At 43.5% G+C, this 14,109-nt stretch overlaps 1 protein-coding gene across 2 annotated transcripts in view; it reads left to right on the forward strand.

Moving 5' to 3' along the window:
• The first annotated feature begins 3,888 nt into the window (after nt 1-3,888).
• Nucleotides 3,889-14,109, forward strand: part of TCF20 (transcription factor 20) — a 103,836-nt gene continuing 93,615 nt past the window's right edge. For both annotated transcript variants that reach the window (XM_056847316.1, XM_056847319.1), the window contains exon 1: nt 3,889-3,949. The gene's annotated coding sequence lies outside the window, so the exon portion shown is untranslated. The remainder of the gene's footprint in view (nt 3,950-14,109) is intronic.

Raw genomic sequence — 14,109 nt, forward strand, 5'->3', positions numbered from 1 at the left:
GTTTGGCCCATAATTATTTATTCTTGCTTATGTATATTTATTTGTTTACTTTATTTATAGTCCACCTTCCTTACTGATACTCAAAGCAGATTACAAAATTCAGCAATGCAGTAGGAATGCTTTGCAATATATAATAAGCATTGTAATAAGATTGGATTATAAATTTAGAAGACAGTGCAATAAAAACAGTATAAGGTGTGACATAAGAAAGGCAGAAACTGGATTACAGAAATTAGAAAACAATGCAATTAACACATGAAATATATATAATAAACAGGGCCATAAACTATAGCTTTTATCCCTTATCAAAACTTCCTTTAAAACAGCACCACTTGCCTTTACTTGGGTGTATAATTTTTCATAAAAGCTAGCTAATTATATTTTTTTCGCATATTCAAATTATTAATGTAATTTAATGTCCCATCTTAAAATTCCAATCAATTGATTTCCTTTCTTGTACATAATGTTTAACCTACTCAAGTAAAAAATCTGAAGAAAATGGATGGGTATTTTTAATATTAGAATTTTGTAGAGGCCTATTTCATGATATAATTTAGGTACCATGATAGAAATTACAGCTTTGTTTTGGTTTATTATAGCCATTAGGCAAATTATAATATCAGAGGAACTGGACAAACCAAACATGATTAACAAAGAATGAGTATATATAAGGCAGAGTAGTTTTGAGCTGATTTGTAACATTGCAATTTATCCCAGTACTGTCTGCCAAACGCTGCTTTCTATGTAACAATATTTATGGCAAATGTGCATTTGCTGCTAATAGTGCATGTGTCATGAACACATCTCTAATCCAAGCAGTGTGATGAGAGACAGTGTGGTGTAGTGGTTAGAGTGTTGGAATAGAATCTGGGAGACTCGGGTTTGAATTCCCTTTGCCATAGAAACTTGCTGGGTGACCTTGGGCCAGTCACATTCTCTCAGCCTAACCTACCTCACAGGGTTGTTTTGAGGATAAAATGGAGGAGAGGAGAGTGATGAAAACTGTTTTGGGTCCCCACTAGGGAGAAAGCTCGAGTATAAATGAAGTAAATATATAATAATAATAGTTTGGTATGTGTAACATAAACAAATTGCTTTGACATGGTGAGGATTCTCTGCGTTGCTTTCATTGCTGGTGTGAACGTAGAGGCACGTGCGTGGTAACAGAACTTACACACATGGGAGTTTTCTGCACAATTTCCTCCGTCTTTTCCCAACTTTCCCCTTTCACACCTGCTGAGCAGCAACTCTGTATTGGCTCTTGGGGTGTGGTTGTAATGGCTGCTGTAACTACTCCCTCCCCTCCCTGTTTTGTACACACATGCTGTTGTGCTACAATGGTTCTATTAACAACTAAAATATGAAAGTAGCTATAGATTGTTACAAGAATATAGCAGTTACTGATCTTAAAAAAACTCACACCCTTAAAAAGCCCTCCATTGATGTGACAGGAAAACATGCTAGGAAAATGGTGTCTGCGAGTGGCAGATGGTAGAAAAATGGTACTGATGTGGATGGGTCCTTTACTGGGCAGGAAAATGCGCATCATTCCTTTCAGACAGCATGTTAATATACTTGGTCTGTATTCTTACCAAAAAATCAGAGTAAAGCAGGTTTGATTAAAAAAATGTATTGAGGATGGGAAAAACCTAGAAACACAGTGATTATGGCATGATGCAGGGAAGCTGAAAAAAAGAAGAAAGCTTTCCAGGTTGGAAGCCAAGTTGGAAACCAATCTCCATGTAGAAGTGGCTAATTGCAGCAACATATGTTTGCTGTATGAACAAATAACATTTTTAAAACATGCACAGATTTTGTATGTGCCTGCAAAGCTGTAATAAATGCAGCAGCACTGGCTTTGGAGCATGTCTCTCTGCAGAGCTGGAGAAAGGACAGAATAAGTGTGTGTTTAATGGATACAGTGGCCGAGGTCTGTGTTCCTTGTTCAGTCATGAAACTCACTGGGTGGTGGTGGAAAGTGCCGTCAAGTCACAGCCGCAGCGTTTGCAAGGCATGAGATGAGCAGAGATGGTTTGCCATTGTCCACTTCTGCGTAGCATCCCTGGACTTCCTTGGTGGTCTCCCATCCATGTACTAACCCTTCTTAGCTTCTGAGATCAGGCTAGCATGGGCCATCCAGGTCAAGGTCAATTCACTGAGTAACCTTAGGCAAGTCAGAATCATCCTAACACCTGAAAGATTTAATGAGAAGATAAAATAAGATGTTAACATGTATGCCAGCTCAAGTTTCTTGGAAGAAGGTCAGGATGCAAATATGGTAGTTAATGGATCTATGAATGTTCCGTATTTTACTGTGTAGTAGTTTACTTGTGTATCCAAACATACAAGGAATATTTCTACATGTGCTGAATATAAACCCTGAAATCTGAAGGCATTTGTACAGGAAATGCTGGTGTTTCTGTACATTTTTAATTAGGACATTAATAACTAGTGAAGTCTAATGAGTTTTATTTTGGATACATATGCATTCTTTCCATTCAGCTAAGGTGTTCCGTTGAAAAATGAGGCTTTGCCTCCCAGAAATGAATGAGTAATTCTTCAACTCTCTGGCACTGGTTTGCTATATGGATTTGGTCAAGACATGTTACCTTCCTGGTGCCTTTGTGGGTCCTCATTTTTCCTTTGATTTTTAAACATTATATATTCTGATAGTCACATGCGTGCTCATTTGTGGATACTTATATCCACAGATTGGGCCCACATGGAGAGAAGAGAGATTTTTCTCCAAACTTGGGAAACCCTCCAGGTTTGCATAAAAATACTAAACCTATGATAAAAGGTGTCGGTGGTAACCCCCTCCCCCCCACAGCACTGCCGCAACAGGGGAGGGGAAGAGGGCAGGGAATAGCAGTGTTGGAAATGTGCGGCTAAGTGAGAAGAATCATCCTCCCCTGCCCACAGCTCCAATGCTACTTTCCCCCACAGTCTTCCCAGTTAGAAGCCAGCAGGGCAGCTGAACTGGTGGCTATGGAGGTGGAGAGGAGAAGGAGTCGCCTCGCTCACCTGCACACCTCCAAAACTGCCTTCAGCTTCTACCTGGCAGCCTGCGGGGATTGGCGCTGGAGGCGGGGGGTGGGTGGGTAGTGGCAAGGAGGATTCTTCACTCCGACTCAACCATCTCTAGCACTTATTTTTCCCTGCAGTCTGGCCAGTTGGAAGCTGGCAGGGAAGTTTAAAGAGGCAACTATGGAGATGTGCAGGTAGGCAAGGAGGCTCCTTCTCATCCACACGTCTTCATAGCAGCTGCCTCAGCTGCCTTCTTTAAACTTTCCTGCTCGTTTCTGACCAGTGAGACTGCAATGAGAAACAGCTCTGGAGTGGGGTGTGGGTGGAGGAGGATTCTTCACTCACACTCACAGGTTAGAATACGGCAGGAAAGTTTAAAGAGGGCAGCTGAGTTGGCGGCTATGGAGGCAGGGGTGAGAAGGAGCCTCCCCCCACACCCACACCTTCATAGCCACAATATGCAACATTTTGTTGTGGGTCTCCGCTTGTAGTTTTATAAAGTCAAGACCAAGGGATGCTCCTTCTGCAGAACTTTTTTCCCTTGCGCTTTAGGAGTTTGCCCCTCAGGCCCTGGAGAGATCCTCATATCTTTAGCGAATTGCTGCCAAGCCTTAACAGATTTCCTTCATATCCTCAGGGAGTTCCTGGGGGTTACCGCACTTGTATTCCCACCGATGTATTAAGAGTTTGAAAATGTTATAAAAAATACTGTTCGCACTTTGTTTGGCCCCTTTAGCTTTGAAGACGTCTTCCAACCATTTATAAGCCGTGGTATCCAAAAACCCTTTTAAAGCGATGTTTTTTATAACATTTTCAAACTCTTAATACATCGCTGGGAATACAAAGTGCGGTAACCCCCTAGTCACAAACTCCAGGATTTCCTTTCTTTATGCCTCACCAAGAAGAACTCCATGACAGCAAGGTAAATCACTTTGCAGGTGTGTGTCCCCCCCCCCCGCTCCCCCGCTGTCTCATTGATTGGCTGCAGAACTGGACCCTAGTCAAGCCACACAGGCTCTGTACTCATCCTCTGATGGATCCTTCCAGCTTCAAAGAGAGGCAGATTCTGGCAGATGACTGAATCCAGTTAAAGCTGACTTTCATTTATTAATTGGACAGTCATACAGGGACCCCCGTGGTGCAGAGTGGTAACCTGCAGTACTGCAGTCCAAGCTCTGCTCATGACCTGAGTTCGATCCCAACGAAAGTCGGTTTCAGGTAGCCGGCTCAACGTTGACTCAGCCTTCCATCCTTCCGAGGTCGGTAAAATGAGGACCCAGCTTGCTGGGGGTAAATGGAAGATGACTGGGGAAGGGACTGGCAAACCACCCCGTAAAACAAAGTCTGCCCAGTAAACGTTAGGATGTGACGTCGCCCCATGGGTCAGGAATTACCCGGTGCTTGCACAGGGGACCTTTACCTTTTTTTTACCATACAGGAAAAAATAATACAATTTTTGTAAAAAAAACCTCCTAGCACATTAAAGCTAACAAGAAGACTCCCTCCACCTTCCCAGTGATTTTGAAACATTTGGCAAGTAAAGTTTGCCTTTCCTGGGTGAGAATCGTAAATTAGAATGCTGGATCATTCCACTGCCATATGGAGGGAGTGCAGAAACTTTTAGCTTGCAATAGCATCACTCCCATTCAGAGTGAGCCAAAAATGCGATGTGAAGAGTCAGCAAAGGGGCTGTAGCAGAAATACTGTGAATACATTTGTAAAAGCCTCTCTCAGTGGGAAATCTACATTTGTCTAAACTCATTTCATTGCCAGATAGCCTCTCTCTCTCTTTTTGTCTTCCCCACGTGTATTTTATCACTGCCTTGTAACTGCACTCTTTTGAAAGGGTATGGGGTAGGAATTGAGTTAGGCCAGGGGAGAGGAAGACTGATCTGCCTCAGGAGAGATATACTTGGATGGTGGAGAGGGGTAGGAATAGTAGGAGGGGGAAGTGGAACTAGAGAGAGTGGTTGGTGATTGCCAGCTTCAAAGAAATGTCAGCAACAACAACTTCTGTTGTATACTCCACTGCAGGTATTAAGCTAAGCATTTGGACATGGAAAAGGTTATAGAGGTTGGTGAAAAGGCATGGTTAAAGGAAGGCTGCTGAATGAGGGCTATTGCACGCTCTTGGATTAGGATCCAGTGCTTTCCACAACATGTAATGTTTGGACATTCCAGAATATTTTTCATTCATATATATAATTGCTTTCCAATTACTGTTTTTCCAAAATATCATAGTATTCTACACTCACCGCAGTGCTTTGCTAGCCTGCCCTAAATGATTCTGTGGTGATCAATATGGTGATCCTAAACATTCTTACCTGGAGGCAAATTTCATTGAAACCAGTAATACTTTTTGCTGAATAAAAAAGTTTAGGATGTAGATAGGGATGGGTAAATCAGTTTGGTTATAACTTTGGGCTCCTGTTATATTCCTGTTATACTGTTCGTATTTTTAAAGTAATGGAGTGGGCCCTTCATATTTTTTTCTGCTCACATATTACACAGGTAATATTTATAATACAGTTACTATTATAAATGACAAGTGGGAACCCGCAAAGATTCTTGGGGAGACATCTCATTTCCCCTCCCCCACTATTTCCCCCTTCTGTTTCCCTTCTCTGGCAGCCCCCACAGCCTCTCCACTTTTCCTTCTACCCCCTGTCCTGCTTACCAAATAGCCAACCTACCTTTACCTACCTTCCTGTCTTCAGCTGCCCCGCTGTGCCTAGGAAAACTATGGCCCAGTTGTAATTCTGGGAGATCTCCAGGGCCTACCTGGAGGTTGGCACCCCCATATCCTCTTTCCTTTTTCTGCCTCGTTCTCTCCTTCTCAGCCATTCACCAACCTACCGTTTATCTACCTCCAATCTTCAGCTATATCTATTATTTATTTTCTTCATTTGTACCCTACCTTTCTCCACTGTGGGGACCCAAAGAAGCTTACGTCATTCTTCTCCTCCTTTTTATCCTCCCAACACCCTGATGAGGTAGGTTATGCTGAAAGTAGGTGATTGGTCCAAAATCAACCGGTAAGCTTCCATGACAGACTGGAGATTTGAACCTGGGTCTTTCAGACCCTAGCATGAAGTGCTAACTCAGGAGTCCCCAACGTGGTGCCTGGGGGTGCCATGGAGCCCTCTGACTCCTTTTCTAGTGCCCCCAACTGTTGTTAAGAAGTGGGTGGGGCCAGGTAGGGCTTTTGTCCAGCAAGGCTTCTGGTTGACTATTGGAGACTTGATTAGATGTGCAGATTTTTTAAAAATGTTGCTTTGGCAGCAGTTGCCACCACAGCACAAGGATCTACACTGTGTTTCTGGAGTTAAGCTGTGACAATCGTTTTGTGGCTGGTGCTGCCTCTTGTTGCAGCCATTTTATGGTAGCCATTTTATTGCTGTCCCCAGCCTGCCATGTCAGAATTCCAAATGTGCCAACAGGCTCAAAAATGTTGGGGACACCTGCCCTAACTGCTACACCACATTGGCTTTCATTAGGTGGCTGCTGTTGAGCAATACAAGCAGCCAAGCATTGGTGAAACATGCAAATCAGGTAGTAGCAGGTAGCCTGGAGGTTGCTTCCAGGTTTGACCCAATGAGTCCTCCCTCAAAGGCCAAAATAGCCCTGGAAAGGGACCAGCCCCCCAGTCTTTTAATGACAAAAACACAAGCTGAGAATGCTGTGGTTGCCTAGCAACGGCTACTGAAGGCTTCTGTTTCTTAAAGCTACAAGCACTCCTTTTATCATTTTGATTCTTTTTTTAACCCCCAAATTAATTTTTAGATATCAGTTTTTTCTGTAAACTGGGACATTTTTCATGTTTGTAGAAAGATCTGTCTTCCCTGTTCACAGCTCCAGTCACAGCTCCAGTCACTGGATTTAAGTGTCCTCAGATTTGGCTGACTTGGCTATTAGAATATATAAGTGGGAACCCTCAAGGACTTGAGGAGCCATCACATATACCCCTTTCCCGCTATTTCCTCTTTCTCTTCCCTGAAAGCCCCCACATCCTCTCACCTGCTCCTTCTTCATTCTCTCCTTCCCACCAAACAGCAAATCTACCTTTATCTATCTTCAGCTTTCCCTCCCCTTTGGCAGCCTATGGCACAGTTGTGTGATGCCAGCCACTGGGGCAGGCCCACTTGCATTGTAGAGAACCCTAAAGGACTTGTGGGGGTATCTCACTTTCCCTTGTATCTCTCTTTCCCTGTTCTCCTTCTCTCCTTCTCAGCCATTCACCAACCTGTCTTTTATCTGCCTCCCATCTTCAGTAATATTTATTATTTATTCACTTCATTTATAGCCCCCCTTTCTCCACAGCAGGGACCAAAGCAGCTTACTTCATTCTTTTCTCTTCCTTTTTATCCTCACAGCAACCCTGTGAGTTAGGTTAAGCTGAAGGCACGTGACAGGCAGAACATTACCTAGTGAATTCCATGGCAGTCTGGTGATTTAAACCCGGGTCTCCCAGACCCTACTCTGAAGCTGTAACCCAGGGGTGTCAAACATATGACCCGTTGCCCAGATCCGGCCCCTTGAGATCTCTTATCCGGCCCGTGAGCCAGCTGAGGCAGCCACCTCCCTGCTCCTGATCTGGGCTGGCGAGCCCACTGTGGGTTTGCCAGCCAAGGCGGCCACCTCTCCCCCAGTCCTGAGGTGTCAATGATCAAAGACTGTTAATTAAAAGAAAATACTGTAAGAGTGTTATTGCTTTAAGCATGTTTGTATTTTAAGTAAAAAATAAAGTAAAAAATAATATCATTAATTAGCTTTGCCTGAGTCTTCTATAAAGTTTGTATCTCTGGTACCTGGCATTAAATTTTATGGTACACATGGCCGGGCCCGACCAAGTGACATTTATGTCATATTATGTCATATCATATCATATTATGAGTTCGACACCTTTGCTCTAGCCACTACTCCGCACTGGCTTTAAGAGGGTGTCTGCTGTGAACAGAAGCAAGCAGCCAGCCCCAGGTGAGTCATACAGTTGGGTAGTCACACCGTGGTTGCTGACAGGCTCAAACCTGGCCCCAATGAGTCTTCCCTCAAAGGCCAAAACAGCCCTGGAAATGGCCCTGCCCCACTCCCCCTCCTTTTACAGACAAAACTCCAGCCTAGAATTCTGTAGTTGCCTAGCAACTGCCACTGAGAGCTTCTTTTTTTAAGTTAAAGGCATTCCTTTTATCATTTTGGATTTTAAAAAAACCTAACATATTCTTTTTTAGGTTTCAGATTTTTCGGCATTTTTCAGGTTTGTAGAAAGAGCTCTCTTATCTGTTCACTATGCCAATCACCGGATTTAAGGGTCCTCAGATTTGGCTGACTTCACTATTAGAATATGCAAATGGAACCCACAAGGACATGTGGGAGGCATCTCATTTCTCCCCTCCTTCACTATTTCCTCTTTCCCTTTCCTCAAAGACCCCATAGCTGCTCCCTTTTTCCTTATCTATTTCTAGGCTTGCCAACCTTCAGGTTGACCCTGGAGATCTCCTAGAATCAGAAAAGATCTCCCAACTACAGAGATCATTTCACTTTAGGATTGCCATCTCCAGGTTGGAAAATTCCTATAGATTTGGGATGGAGCCTTGGAAGGGCGAGGTTTGGGGAGGGTAGCAACTGCAGCAGGGTATAATGCCATCTATTCACCTTCCAAACCAGCTATTTTCTACAGAGGAACTGATCTCTGTTATCTGGAGATCAGTTGTAATTCTGGGTGATCTCAAGCCCCCCCCCCCCGCTCCACCCCTGAGCTTGGCAACCCTAGTTGGCAACCCTGGAGGAAATGGCTGCTCAGTAGCATTATACCCTTCTAAGGTCCCTTCCCTCCTCAACCCTGCCCGTTCCCAGGCTCCAGCTCTCAAATCTCCAGTAATTTTGTAACTCAGAGTTGGCAAGCCTATCTCCTTCCCACCAAACAGACAACATACCTTTATCTGCTACTCTACCTTCAGCTCCCCTCCCCCAGCAGCCTCTGTCTAGGAGAACTGTGGCCTAGTTATGTGGTGCCGGCCACTGGGTCAGGCCCACTTGCATGATAGGGAACCCTCAAGTACTTGTGGGGTGGCACCTCACTTTCCCCTGCACCTCACTTTCCCTCTCCACACTATTTCCTCTTTCCCTTTGCCTGGCAAACCCCCATATCCTCTCCACTTTCCCCACCCCATTCTCTTCCTCTTAGCCATTCACTAACCTATGTTTTATCTGCCTCCCATCTTCAGCTATATTTATTATTTATTCATTTATATTTCACCTTTCTCTACAGTGGGGACCAAAGCAGCTTAAAGCAGCTCCTTTCCTCTTTTTAATCCTCACATCAACCCTGTGAGGTAGATTAGTCTGATAGTCTGAAAGTATGTGACTGGTCCAAAATCACCCAGTGAGCTTCCACAGCAAGTTGGTAATTAAAAAAATGTGAAGCTCTAACTGCTACTCTGAAGCACTAACTGCTACATCACACTGGCTTTCATAAGGTGGCTGTTGTTGAACAGTAGCAAGCAGCCAGGCCTGGTTCAGTCATGCAAGTAGGGTGGAATCAAGTTACTCAGTGGCTGCTGCCAGGTCTAGGGTTGCCAACCTCCAGGGACCTGGAGATCGCCTAGACTTACAACTGAACTTCAGACAACAGAGGTCTGCCCCCCTGGAGAAAATGGCTGTTTTGGAGGGTGAACACTATGGCATTATATCTGCTGAGGCCTCTCCCATCCTCAAATCCTGCCCTCCTCAGACTACACCAAAAAATCTCCAAGAATTTCCCAACCTGGAGCTGGCAACCATGGCTTGGCCAGGCCCTGAAAAGTCTCCTCCAAAGGCTAAAACATCCTTGGAAGAGGGCCCTGCCTCCTCCACTTGCCTTTAACTGAGGAAAACCAAGACTAGAAGCTATGTTTGCCTAGCAACAGCCACTGAGGGACTTCCGTTTCTTAAGGCTGCAGGTGTTCCTTTTATCATTTTGGGTTTTTTTTAGCCCCCCCCCCCATATTTTCTTTTGATTTCAGATTTTTCTATAAACCTGGGACATTTTTCAGCTTTGTGGAAAGATCTCTTTTACCTGTTCACAGCTCCAGCCACCGGATTTAAGTCTCCTCAGATTTGGCCAACTTGACTATTAGTATGTAGATCATGATGACGATGATTCTAGCTCACAATTTTTCTTATGTTTCTCTCTCTATCTTATCTCAAAACATATGAATGTTTTTTTGCGCCTTGATGAATGGGGTGGGCTAGGGAAAGAGGAATGTCTAGGGCTTCATCAGAGTCCCTGGTTGTTGTATACCAGGTGAATCTTTTCCACTATTTCAGATGTGTTTTGAAGATGAAAAGCCAAGGATGTGAATAGCACAGTGAGAGTAAGAACCAGTTATCATGCATTATATTGGATAGGTCTGTGACTTGATGGGGTGGAAGTGAATAGTATTAAAAAAATCTCTTCCGAGTTTAAATAACATAAGCCACCAAATTTCTTTCCAAATAAATAACCTGAATTTTCTGTCTCTAATATGCACAATTTTGGCCTCAGAATGTAGGTTTTACTTAACTCTGGATAGGGTCAGTTGCTGTGTGGCTGCAAAAGCAAGAGAAAAAACATTTTGGCCCCAGTCACCAGTCAGAGGAAGGCAGCCTACTTCCTCTCCTTCCTAGGAAGGAAGCTAGCAAGGAGAAGATCAACCTCTTCCCCAAGCCATTGGCCAAAGAAGCAAGGGCTGTCTTGACTTCCCGCGGCATCAGTTGCTGCTGAGGTGTGAGGAAAAGACACTTTGGCCCCAGCTAGAGGAAGAAGGCCTATTGGGAAAAGGCAGCCCTTCCCTTCTAGCAAAAATGATAGCAAAAGAGAAGACCTAGTTTTGATTTATTGTAAAATCTGCGTAAGCCTTTGTGGTGGATATAAATAGAATGAATGAATATGTGATTTTGCAACACACAATTTTGAAAATGGATCATCCATTTTTATCCTTTCTACCCAGTTAATTAATAATGTACACTTTGGGTTGGATCCAGAGTCCATAAATGAAAGGAAAACAGCCACTGACATTGTTCTAGAAACACTTCTGCAGATAATCTTAGATTTAGTATCACTTTTTTTGCCTAACCCTCTTAACACGTGATGAGTGGGAGGCACCTTCTGCGAATAGACAAACATTTGTTGGTCCAACCCTTTAAGTATACTTAAAGATAGTTTTTATGTATGTTTAGTTTTTATGATGTGTGAGTAATAATGCTGGGCTTATGTAATTTTACTTGAATCTTTCACATATGCCAAGCTCAGCACCAAGCACTGAAAGACATTTAAATTGTAGACATTGGCAAATTTGCTCTCTACCTACTGTGATAATCGTAATTCCAGTTTCCCCCTCTCATTTTCTGCTCCCACTTTCTCAGTCTTTATGAAAGGAAACTCCTGCTCCCCTGAATCGTTTGATGATTTGTCATTGGGGCTTGGAAATAATTTAAGTTTTGCCTCCAATAAATAGTTAAATCATTAGTAAGACCGCTTGGGCAATGCTGGTCAGGTGCTAAACTCAACAGATTTTAAACGAGGCCCCATTTTTCTTTCCAGACAAATATGTTTATTTCAGCATTTGGGGGGCATTTATTTGATCTGGTGGTCTGAGTGGGAAGAATAGCGGTTAACCACGATGACTTTTAGTTTTACGGCTTTGAAGTCTTCCTCAAGGACTGCCTGCTTCCCCCTCCTTTCTTCTCTTCCTGTTAATAATCTCCCAATGCCCAGAAGCAAGCCTTCGGAAAATACATGTAGAAGGAAGAGAAGCTAGGGAGTGTAATTAATATTCCTAGAATGTAACATCAGCAGCATGCACACACTGAGTAGAATATTAGAGCTATTAGCGATGAGCTTCTATGCAATATCTAGGATGAGAATTCAGTGTGATTAATCTGCCTCTAAGCAGCAGCCTCTGGGCTGTGGGAATGCTGTAGCACATCCAGAATCAATTTTTTTAAAATTACCTTTCGACTCCAACCAAAACAGCTGCTATGCGTGAAAATAAAAGCATTCATTTGTCTTTGTGCAGCCTTGTTTTATTTGTATAAGACCTATACTATAGGTCTCAAATTCCTACAATATTTTGTTTAAGAATAACAAGGGTTACCCAGTTATCCTGGCCCGATTCCAAGTTGGGTAATTGTGTTTCAGGTCAATTTCTAAAGCATCCTTGCTCTAGTTTCTTTTGGATCGATTTTTCCCTCCCTCCATAGGCAACATAGAATGCTTGCTTACTACTATCTCATTGGCAATAGCTGCCTATATGTGCTCTGTTATTACTGTTTTGCCAGGAGGTACTTGGGGGAGAGACAGCTATGGGTATAAACACAATGTTCAGGAATAATTTTTTTTTTTTTGCTATCAAATCACAGTGGACTTATGGCAACTCTGTAGGGTTTTCAAGGCAAAAGACCTTTGGAGGTGGTTTGCCACTGCTTTCCTCCGTGTCATGACCCTGATATTCCTTGGAGGTCTCCCATCCAAATACTAGCCAGGGTCAGGGATGAGTGTGTGTGACTGGCCCAAGGTCACCCAGCAAGCTTTCATGGTGCAAGTTGGGATTCGAACCTGGGTTTTCCCAGGTCCCAGTCTGACACCTTAACCACTACACCATGCTGGCTATCTCAGGAATAACACAGATATCATAAAGTGCAGTCAGCCTGTGATACTTTGCAATCTACCTAGTGACATGACAATGGCAGATGCTATATGTTAGATGTTGTTGTGTGCAACCTTTTCCTTTCCTCTCTCCTCCATCATTGGTTCTTCCTCCACCTGACCCCTTCCTTATTTCTTGGATAGCCCACTACTGTGTTCCTATTATGTTCACTGACACTGTGTTGGCCTTATGGTAGTGTACTCTTGTTGTCACAATCCTATGTACTCCCAACAGCAAAGCAGAGGACACAAGAACTGCAGCAGAAATGAGCTAATAAAGCAACATTCCAATAGCATCCAAGGCAACGCTGCCACCACACACTCACCCACCTACCATGACAGTGATTCTACACAGACAATTGTCAGAACATTCCTCACAGTACATATGAGTTAGTGTCCATGTGAAAGAAACAAGCATTTCTTCTAGGGAGCGGACCAAATGCTCAAGGAAGATTAGAAGTTACAATAGCAAGCTCACAACAGATAGCACCGTGATTTGCCTGGTAGCTCAGTGGGAAACTGTGGTGCTATGGAAAGCAGGAGATGGGTTTGAGTCTTGCCCTGGAAGATGGTGAAGTGATTGTCATAAGCAATCTTTTGGGCCAAATGGTATGCACCCAAGAGTGCTCAATACACTTTCTAGAGATCTTGCAGAGCTGTTGTCCATCATCTTCCATACCTCTTGGAGGATGGGAGATGTGCTGCAAGACCGGAGGAGGGCAAATGTTATCATAATTTTCAAAAAAGGGAGGAGGGATGACCCAGGAAACTACAGGCCAGTCAGTCTGACCTCTGTCGCAGGGAAGATACTGGAGCAGATTTCAAAGGGATCAATCTGTGAACATCTGAAGGATAACTTGATGATCTGGGAAAGTCAGCATGAATTTGTCCTCAGCAGGTCCTGCCAGACCAACCTCATTTTCTCCTTTGATCAAATGACGAGCCTACTGGTTCGAGGGAGTGCTGTTGATGTTGTTTACCTGAATTTCAGTAAAGTTTTTGACAAGGTTCCCCATGATGTTCTGATAGGTAAACTGGAGGAATGTAGACTGGACTTTAGGATAGTTAGGTGATAGGGAACTGATTGGAGAACTGCATTCAAAGAGTAGTTGTCAATGGCATTTCATCTAAATGGAGGGAAGTGACCAGTGGGGTTCCGCAGGGCTTGGTTCTAGGCCCGGTACTTTTAAATATTTTTAAAATGATCTGCATGGGGGTGGAGGGACTACTCATTAAATTTGCAGAGGACACCAAATTGTGAGGAGCAGTGAACACACCAGAAGATAGAGATATAATTCAATGAGATCTGAACACACAGGAAAAGTGGGCGGATGTGAACAAGAAGCAATTCAACAAGTGCAGAATTCTACATCTGGGTAACAAAAATGAGAAGCACACATACTGAATGGGGGATACAC

This window comes from Euleptes europaea, chromosome 3 (assembly GCF_029931775.1).
Source record: "Euleptes europaea isolate rEulEur1 chromosome 3, rEulEur1.hap1, whole genome shotgun sequence".
NCBI lineage: Eukaryota > Metazoa > Chordata > Lepidosauria > Squamata > Sphaerodactylidae > Euleptes > Euleptes europaea.